A 10590-nucleotide genomic window follows, 5' to 3' on the forward strand; every position below is an offset into this window, starting at 1 on the left:
ATAGGCCTAATAATTTGCAAGGAGCTTTTGAGGGCTTTACTATGTTGAAGCTGTGGAGAAGGGGGAATTCTACAGGTAGGCTTGGGAAATCTGCTTATGCAGTGTTATACAAAGAGCTCATGAACAGGTTCTGTCAGCTTAGTAGGACTATTAGTCATAACTACAAGCTGCACTCTCCAGATGTCACGTAAGAAGTTGCTAGAGAACAAAGAAGAAAAAGGATCAAGATTTCCAATGCAAACATAGGCAAATTATTTTTGAATTTTAAGAACATTCAATTCTCTTTAAAGACACGCTAATTTTTCCTAGCCCTTTAATAACAGTCAGGGACCATCTAATGTAATCAGCTGTTGCTCTAGTCTTCCATGTTCAGGAGTTATCTTCCCTTTGTAATTGATTTTGAAATAATAGAATGCCTGCTAAACTAAGAACCCCATATGGGTTGCAGGAGAAAGAAATATATACAGAATTAACAAATGAAAAAAATATAAATGTGAACTGGGTTCAGCCCTTGATGAATACCTACAGGGAAAGAAATACACTGAATAACCCTGCCTCAGGTTCTGTGAAGGCAAACGTGATCTGCCAGGTGTGCTGGCATTTGCAGGATGACAAATAATTTAGTATCTTGGGACATTATTATACCTTCCAACTTAAGCATGCAACTTGGTTAGCTAAGTTAGCTGCCCAGTGTCCCTTGGCTCCCTCTTCAGTCAATAGGTAGGCTTTTCCCAAAGGCTAAATTAACTAATTTAATTCTAAACTGACTTTTGCAGGAGACTCTCTCTCCCCTTTGACTGAAGAAGGAATTTAACTTACTTGTATAGAGATGGAAGTTACTCATGTACTGGGTTACCTGACCGTGTTCAGGGCCTAAAATGGGATGATGAGAATTCCTGGCTAACTGTTAAGCAGCTTGCTTTCCCAGAATTTTCAGGTCAAGGAAACCTAGGGCTGACATTGCTGCTGGTGTTCTCAGCAGAGCAAAGAGGTTAGAATCCCTCCCTTCCTCCTGTCAACAGAGACTTCATTCAACTTCTTAAGTGATGGAGCAATGTCCCTAAAATCCTGAGAGGCACAGAGCTTTTATAAATTCATGTGAGGTCTTCATCTATGGTAGCACAGACATAATACTTGGAGCTGTTAATCTGTATGTAGCAGACTGTACTTTACCTAGCTGTTAAGGTCCACGTAACACCTCACACAGAGTATGTGCACCAAGTAATAGTTGTTGCAAGAGTACAGTGTATGATCTTGATATTCCACACCGTTTGCATGGCTACTCTGATAATAAATACCCAATCATAAGACAATCCTTTTCTGCAGAAGTATCTTAATCCCATGAAATTCATTCAAAAAAATTTTTTTTCTTTTTCGGGAGTGATGGGAATTGTATCGGGAACAAGAGAATGAGATCCCAGTTTGGAGAATGAACAGAGACACTTTGGCAGACTTGTCTGGTATTTTGTAACTCTTGTCTGCACTTTCTGGTGCATTGAAAGGATATTAACAACTCCAGGAATTGACTATTTCACTACAGGAATGAGAATGCATCCTGCCTCTCTGCAAGTCAAAGGAAAGCAACCAAAAGAAATATGAGAATATATTCTTCTAAGAATTAGAAAACAGATATATCTCCTGAGATCCTGTCTGAGCTGAAAGTCTGAGAAAAATCTCTGGATATAAGTAGGCTCCCTTCCTTTGCCTTTACCCTGGGAATACAGTTGGTAATCAAGATGTATTTCCTGTTTTGACGTAGCTTCCCGATTGCTGTAGGTACATTCATCATCCACACCAAAACAGTTACCTCCATTTGTTCAAGACTTACTGTCCAATAACCTTCAGAATAGGATTAGAGCTTCCCAGACTACAGGAAGCTTTATCTTACTTCTGCTGAGCAGAGTTATGCTTAATCTCTGGAGAGTGGAAGAAATACCCAGTCTATCCTTGAAACATCTGTTTCCAGGATATACGGAGCATGTGTATGTAGTCTTACATCTCTAAGACCAGACTGGTTTCTCCTCTCTATAAAAGCTCACCTTGCCAAGAAAGAGACATAGGCCCAGATGCACAAAGGTAATCAGTGGGAGCTGGGCTCCCAAATACCTTTGCGGAACTGGCCTTATTAATAATTGTATTATATATCATTCCCTGCTTCCAAAAGCACATGCTGCTACATTCCCTGAATGCCTCACTGCATCTGATAGGTCACTTCTATGCTCGTATCTAGGTAGAGTGACCAAAGGAAAACCAAAGGTCAAAGCAATAAAAGACCCTTGGACCTCTGGATGGCAGAGGGAGCAAACTATTTCTGGACACAGAATTGATACAGATTTCCTTTTGGACCAGAGAATGCAAGGACTCTTGATAGGTGCAGAACTTCCCCTTCTTTTATTGACAACAACTGGAGCTCAGAAAAGTTAGTGCATCTCAAAAGCGATTCAAGACCTTGTAGGATTGGTTCAGCACGGGATATGGCCCTGTTAAAAATGTAAGTTCTCTGAGTACCAATTCTTCAATGGACTCAGTGGACTTGAAAACAAAAAACAACAAAAAAAAAAAAGAAAAAGAAAAGATAAAGACAGATGGAACTGCGGAACATGTAGCACTATAGACTGTATCTGAAAACAAGCAGGTTCTTAATATGGCTTCATTTTGGTTTGTTGGTGGGAAATAGAAATTACAGAACTTTTGCTTTTTAATAGCCTAACTGAGGATAAGCAAGGGTTAAAATTTCTATGGCAAATGATTACTATTTTAATTAGCATTAAAAAGAAAAAGTAGCTAAGGAAAAATACAAGTTTTGAATAGCCTTCTGTACAATTAATTCCTGATTGTATTAGAAATATGTACAAATTCTATTTAGCGTTATCATTGAAAGAAAAGTCCAGTTTTGTAATGAGAGCACTAAACCTAGATTCTACTTTCAACCTGTGTTTCCAACAGAGTAAACATGTGCTGAATACTTTTTAGAACATCTAAAACCTTGACTGAAAGTAATGATAACATAGCTCTATTAAACAGATAGAGTCCTATACTTACATTACAGTTTGACAGCAAGATCCATAATTACCTCTGTTACTTTGATGTAACACGAAACATGGCAAATTTTTTTTTAAATAGTCTGTGAAACCTGTACAACAGGGCTATTAGATGTGACTTTCTAACAGACAGGAAAATTTCAACCCTTTTCTATTAAAATGGGAGATTGTTAACTAAGAGATGTTAATACTTGTTAACAAAGCATATCAGAAATCTTTCTCTGCTGTGATACTGGTTGAGTAAGTTGGACTGATCCTAAAGTACATTGTTAAATGGTCTGTACAGCAAGGAAAAGAACTCTGGGAAGCAGAATCTGTTATGCTCGTATCATTAGAGGAAAACAGAGATTGGCTATAAAATGAATTCCAATGTTAGAATAAAAACATAAAAGAAAATGAAGGATTATACAAACCAAGAGAAGGCCCTGCTGGACAAATGATTAACCCTCCTCAAAACAAAATGAAAAAATCAGATCACGAGCCTCCCAAATGGAGGCGTTCAAAGTCCTGATGTCCCGTCTTGCTTCTCAAAGTTAGAATAAAGAGACACAGAAGCTGGGCTTCAGGGAGACCCTGAAGATTCCTAGATGGCACATAGGTTAAACAAGCGCAGTCAGAAAGCCCACAGTGAAAAACAACTCTCATGTTTCCTATCTGACCAAAGCAGATTGCTTTCATCATGGCTTAAGATGAAAAAGGTGCCAACATTCCTCCTCACCTGCAACAAGATAATTTGATGTCTTGTTTTATATTGTCCTTTCATTAGTTTAAAATTTCCTATGGTTCCCAAAGTTTTTATTTTGGATTATGATAATACTGAGAAAATATGCTACTTTTATTGAAGCTTGGGGGTCAAATTAATGACTTGATTTAATCGATGATAACAACTTTTCTGGGTAAATTTTAATGGGGGATGACTAGCCAGCCTTCTTCAGGTAGATGTATTTTCTCATGTGAATAGTAGCAAAAGTGGTTTTGAAATTAAATGAAAGGACCACACCTTCAGCTCTGCTAAGCAGTGGTTCCACCAAATGTGGACAATTTGATTAACAGCATCAACCAAAAGTGAACATTGTCAACATTTATTATTAGTCGTTTTTCCAATTCTGGTATAAAGTTAGTGTTAGTGGACGTTTCTAGGAAGACTTCCCTAGAAAGTTGTGTTTTCTTTTTTTATTCACAAACAGAATCCATGGTCTTGAAATCAACTTACAATTTCATTACTAGCAAGTTTCGTATGTTAATATATCTGTCCATTGAGAGCAGACTGAGACCATCAACTCATTTTCTGTAGTTACGAAATAGCTAGTAGATGGTAGTGCCTTTTCAACAGAATGACTTAGACCAGATCAGAAATGGCAGACTAGCTGTGAAAGGCCTGTATCTTGTCATCAACCCCCTGCACAAACTAGCCCTGCAATTTTGCTTCCCATCAGGTCCATTTTGAGAAGTATTTCAGCAATGCTCACTTGGTTGCTATCTTGTTCCTGAGGAATGGAATAAAGATAAAGGGAGGTTTGAAAATGTCAGGAAACTAGTTTCCTCTGGTACAATGATTATGCATCTGGCAACCAGTGAGCAGTTCAGAGAGGAAAGGTTGACAGTCAGATATGGTGCTTTGTGATAAGCATTTGAACACTGGGACATGCTCAGTTCACAATTGGTTTATGTTTTGGGTAAGAAAAAGAAGTAAGGCTAAGTTTTCCCCTTGGGAGTCTTATTTCATACTGCAATATAATTTGCCAGTTTTTTTTTCATTTCAATAGCCAGTAGACGGTCATTAGGGACACAGGCTCATCAAATGGGCAATAACAACAATAAACTTTATGCATATTGGCTGTCATCTACTCCAAAACCAGTGGAGTTGTCTGCTGGAAAGAAGAGCCTGCAAAAGCACATTCAACAATTATCTTTTAAGGACTTGCCTAGCAAAGAGCATGCAGAAGACTTACTTTTTAAGAACAGCATAAAAGACAGGCAAGAAATTAATGCACTACTTAGAATGTTTCAATATCATAAAAAAAATGTTGTGCTCCAGAAAGGGACTTTGTAAAACCTGAACCATTTTGTTGCATAAGAAAAACTTTCCTTTTGTTGGGTCTCTGTGATACATTATTGGCATGCCAGTACTGTCCTTCTTCACCTAACAGAAATGAATCCTTGAATTCTCTTCAGATAATGTGTAATATATCTCAGGAAGTGGCCAAATACTTCATTATTTATCATTTTAAAAGGTCTTTTTAAACCCATTTTAAATTCTATGTCAAAGGTTAAGTAAAGATGGATAGGCCTTTTTGAACTCACAAAGAATAATCTGTATGTCTCACTTGATGCTTCTGTGTAAACCATCACAAAATATACTGCTTCACAGTATGTTTACTCCCAGATGATTTATGGTACTTCAAGCCTGTCCTTCTACAATGACACACACACATACTTACATGCATACATATATATTCATATTATACATACATATATACATACATATACACACACATACATAAATAAATGAATCCCTGGAAAGATATTTACTGAGTGGAATGTAGACAATAATCTATAAAAGATGGAAACTAAATTCTATAACAAAGCAATGATAATGACAAAGTTAAATAGATATTTACCTATACATTCCTTCCTTTCAATTTAACGTCAATTCACACACATAAAACCTGCCCTGGCTGGGATGCTGAGTAAGTCATATGAAATGCTGCTATGGTTCCCTGCTGGTTTACAATCCTAGCTTTTCAATGCAGAGCTGCTATTCAGACTTCAGTACTTGTCTGAAGAGCTTTGTGTTGTCTTCGGTGTTTAGTACTTATAACAAGGCACTTTCATTAAGTGCAGCCCGATTTTAAACATTCTGTCCATTTATTTGAGCCCTCTGTAAATGTCTGAAGGAGACCAGATGACTTTCATACTGTTCATACTGACTCACCTAGCTAACATTTCTTGATTTTCTTCTGCTTCTCATCAGCTTCAGACTTTGTAAACAGGCTTCCTTTAACAAAACCTCAAATGGGGTAGATGTTTAGCAAAGCCTACATTACAAAAACATTTCAAAGATTTATTTTATCCCCTGTTTAAAGTGGAATACATGCAGTCCCTTAAAATACTGTCTCTCTTCAACTTGCTGTGAAATTGTGAAAGTATTCTATAGTTCATTGTCAATCAGCATTGACATTTTTTTTTCCTGGAAGAACTTATGGCCCATTTCAGAAGTGCTCTCTAGACTGTTTGAATTCAAAAATCCTTTAATTTATACTGGGAGTCTGAATCTCATAAATTCCAAAACACTTCTATTTCCACAACCTCCTATTCAGGGAATCAAAGCTTTCCTCCCCCTTAGTATTTTCCCAAGGAAAGATCGGACCAAGAATGTTTGTTTTTATATCCATCCTTCAGAAGGATGTAAATATGAAGAAATTATTCTCAGTACTTTTAGACAACATTCCTGTTATTAAAAAATTGATATTCTCCAAAATATGCATATCACAAAAGCTATAGTATGCATTTTTTCTGAAAGATTGACTTAATTTTTGCTCTCTTTTTGAATACTTTACGATGTATTTGACCACAATACTACATAATAAGCATTAAATGGATGAATAAACTTTGGAAGATCTGATGTTTGGCTATGATACGTACAAATATCAATAACTATTTGTTTAGAACCAATTGCTGTATCCAATGCCATGCCTGGCAAAGAATCAAAGACCTGCTTCAAAAATCTAAAAGGGTATACACTGGTAAAGTATCTCTTTTGAAATCCAGGATTATAGAACTTACAACAACCTATGAAAAAAAATGTTATTGGGTACCCTGCAAAAAAACTATAATTATGGGTTAATTATGGTTTTTTTCCCTCTCTATTTCTGACTGGGCTTGAAATATCAGAGGATCAACTTCTCTCAAAGGTATTTATTCTTTGTATTTCTGGCTCTTCTCAGAACATAGCAATATACGGTTAAAAAATTAAGAAAAATAAAGTGTAACATAAAATAAACATTTCAAAACTTTTTAAAGTTCATTTCTGGAAGTTTTGGGGAAAAAATGTACTTGTTTCTCCATTCCTATTCATGCAATTCTTTTTCTTTTCATGAACTACATACTTGAATGTCTGGCATCTCTTATAACCAAACAGAGGCTTTAAAAATGGCTTTGAAGAAATAAGACACCAAAAGAACACAATCCACACCTCTGCCTCCATTTGTCCTGGACTTCACTTACTTCTACTATTAGACAGAAAGGAGAGTATTAAACCAAATGCCTCAGTAGAGGAGAAAAGCAAAAGTGTACTCGAATACTGAGCTTTTCTTTAGGTGTCAGGGTCAACAGTTATTTTTAATTGCACTGAGCTGCAGAAGTTGTTATATAGCTAGTTCTGCATCTAGTCCAAAATTACTGCCCACTTTAGAAAATGTTCCAGAGACGGATGAGCGGGGCACGTTGGCAGGAATAACGAGTTTATTGCAACACATTCTAAAAACAGCGATGAATGATGCAAAAGTGGGAGGTCAATACATGGCAGATTGACCTCAAATGTTCAAAGGTATATGAAGAAAGCCAATATAATAGGCCATTTTCACCTGAATTTCTATCATTCCCTTACCTCATTTTGGACCCTCTGTTTCCACTTCAGAGAGAGGTTTCATCTTAAAGAGTGAAGGTAGCAGTACCAGTATTTTCCTTCCCTTCAGTCCTGTAAGTGGAGAACTAGTTTTATTTATAGCCAGGATTCCCATGAAACCCCTTAGGACTACAAGACTGTACAGTACTAAGGACTGAATGACACATCCTGAGTTTCTGTCTTTTCACGGCAAACATATTGACTTCATTGTCAACTTAACTGTGAAATTGTGACCACACAGCTGGTTAATAAAATACAGGATAATTATAACAACATATTTCTTCCCTCCAAATATAAATTATTAGAGCAGCCCTTGCTGGAGTCTTTCTTTTTTTAGTCAGAGTGCCTACCTAATTTCACCCACAGCTAAAAATGACGTGTGCTTCTGTTTTCCAATTCCTCCTTTGGTCTCCACCACATGGGTCACTAATATTCGCTCCAGTCATCCCTGTTACCATCTGTCACTGCAGCTGAGAAGAAAAGGAAAAAAGCTCTTCAGCAACAGCTAATGCTGCATCAGCTATCTGCCATGAGGGATACTGAGGAAAAAGTGCAGTTGGCACCTCCTCATCAGAGAGCAAGCTCTGGAATATCACTTTTCTAATATTCCTGATATGTATTGAAATAGGTAGCAGGGAGATGGTACGAAAAGGGGTCTGGGATGAAAGATGTGACATGCTCCACCACACAAACTTAGGGACAGCAATTTTCAGCATTTCTTGTAATATGTATACATGATATATGCTAAATTATGATACCTTCAAGATAAAACATATGTATATGTAGCCTGAGAACTGACAGCTGATCAAAACCAGGGAAAAACATATGAATTAACTCATTCATAATTTTCTAGGCCATCTATATTTTTATTGTTGGGAATCAACTTTTTAAAGCACTTAGAGCATAACTTTTGATGCATTTTCTGTCTCTGATGCATTAGACAATTAATAATGCAATAACAGAGTTCTTCCTCTGGATTGCATAGTGAATAGACTTATGTGAATAACTGACATTTTTGCTAACGTAAAAATAAATTAAAAAAAGACCATATCAACCTGAAATAATGAAACAGGATCTTTGGGGTGAAACATTACATTACATTACAAATTCAGACATTTTTAATAAAAACAGAAGAAATTTAAATGATGGGCTACACTGATAAGAGAGCTTAGATATCATTTACAGAACTGAGGAGAAGAAAGTGACAAATGTGGCTTTATGTTTCTCGGCAGACAAATGGTTAGTACACTTGCTGTGGATTGACAAAATTCTGCCTAATTTTATTAAAAAATAGAAATGTTTCCTTTAATCCACTCCATACATTGGAATAGCTTTACTGCCAAGAGACAGCTCTTGCTTAAGGGTGATTCAGAAAATCTCTGCAAGCACGACCAATAACTTTCTTACTTTCTGAAGCTCATTGAATGCCAAAGAAAAAAGCTTTTGCTTCCTCCAAATTTGTCAAAGTTAATTTCTATAAATTTTATGAAAAAATTACCTATAAATGTATATATTTTATATGGATTTAATTTTGTTTATATGAACATCTCTTGACTCTTCTCATGCTTTCTAGTGCAGTATGAATCTTTCCACCAGGTTCTTGAACTTAATATAAAAGATATATTTTATTTACACTGCTATGGAGAGAAACCCAAAACCAGAACAACTACTATGCAAGGTCATTATTAATCACTCATATCTCTCAGAAAGATCTTTCCTCAAGATTGGTATCCCTCCTGTTAGAAAAAGACACATCAAAACTGACGTATAGTCACCTGTGGATATGAGTTCCGAGTGCACAGCTATTACCAGAACAGATAACTCTCTCGTTCTGTAGTTTTATTTATTTATTTTTTCTTCATGGGCCTCCTCTTTTAAAATATCAAACAATGAAAACCATGTCAGCTTAGAGACAGCCTGTTGTTATGATACTGAGCAATAACACACCTCTTTCAAAAGCCGCTGGTGCTCTGAGCACAGCTTTTGAGATGCAGGGGCCTCAGTGGAGGACGCGGCATGTTGAGGAGAGGCATCACCTCAGCAGGTGCGCTGGGAATGCTGTGCCTGGAACATCAGGGAGGACTGTGCCGGTGCCACTTTGTTGTAGTACAGCAGCATATTTTGCAACGGCCAGCCCATTTTATGCTTAGACTTTGGAAAAGCTAGCTGTGTAGAGAATGCAAACCTGCCCTAATTCTCACATTCCCTGTTCTGAGGCACTCAACAAGTGTACAACAGGGTGCAAAAGACTCTGTAACTTCTTCCCATTTCCATTCCTCTACCATTTTGTCTACATGTAATAAGAACAGGATGTATGCAATCAAAAATGTGACTTGTGATGAAGGCCTATGTCTCATCCCATTGTATTTCTAAAACAAAAAATTTGTGAAGCAATTCCTATCACACTCCTTGCAATTCACGAAAGAGTTTTTGAAGCATTTCTTCTTCTTGAAGCCATGGTGTTGTCTAGAACTGGGTCTTCAGAACCTCCAAGGGGGTTTCCTTCATCTTTCTTGCAAAATCTTTTCAGTGTTGCACTACTCTTGTAGGGAACAGAGAAGAATGACAGAAGAGTTTAGGTTTGAAAAGACCTCCGAATCCCCTTCTTTTTCTTGTTCAGATACTCTGAAGTGGATGTCTACCATGGTGGCACCTTCTTTGTCCTTTGACTCTTAACCATAAACTCTTGACTGGCTTGCCATCCATTTCAAAGCAAAGCTTCGTGCATCTGAGCCACTCCTCTGCTTAAGCTGCAACCCCAGCTTCTTGTCCACCAAGTTTTTCTTTCCTAAAGAGCCTGTGTCCATCCATCGCCTCAACCCAGTTGTGTGCGCTATCCCACTATGTCTCTGTAATACGAATGAGATCACAGGTCTGCAGTTGTGCATGGACTTTTAATACCTCATTTGTTCCCCATGGTAC

At 37.2% G+C, this 10590-nt stretch overlaps 1 long non-coding RNA gene across 1 annotated transcript in view; it reads right to left on the reverse strand.

Annotated features, from left to right (window-relative positions):
* The window catches only part of LOC136995414 (uncharacterized), a 28348-nt gene extending 20618 nt beyond the window's left edge, over positions 1–7730 (reverse strand). The window contains exon 1 of the long non-coding RNA XR_010887008.1: positions 7651–7730. This is a non-coding gene — a long non-coding RNA (uncharacterized lncRNA). The remainder of the gene's footprint in view (positions 1–7650) is intronic.
* Positions 7731–10590: the final 2860 nt, after the last annotated feature.

This window comes from Apteryx mantelli, chromosome Z, assembly GCF_036417845.1.
Source record: "Apteryx mantelli isolate bAptMan1 chromosome Z, bAptMan1.hap1, whole genome shotgun sequence".
Classification (NCBI taxonomy): domain Eukaryota; kingdom Metazoa; phylum Chordata; class Aves; order Apterygiformes; family Apterygidae; genus Apteryx; species Apteryx mantelli.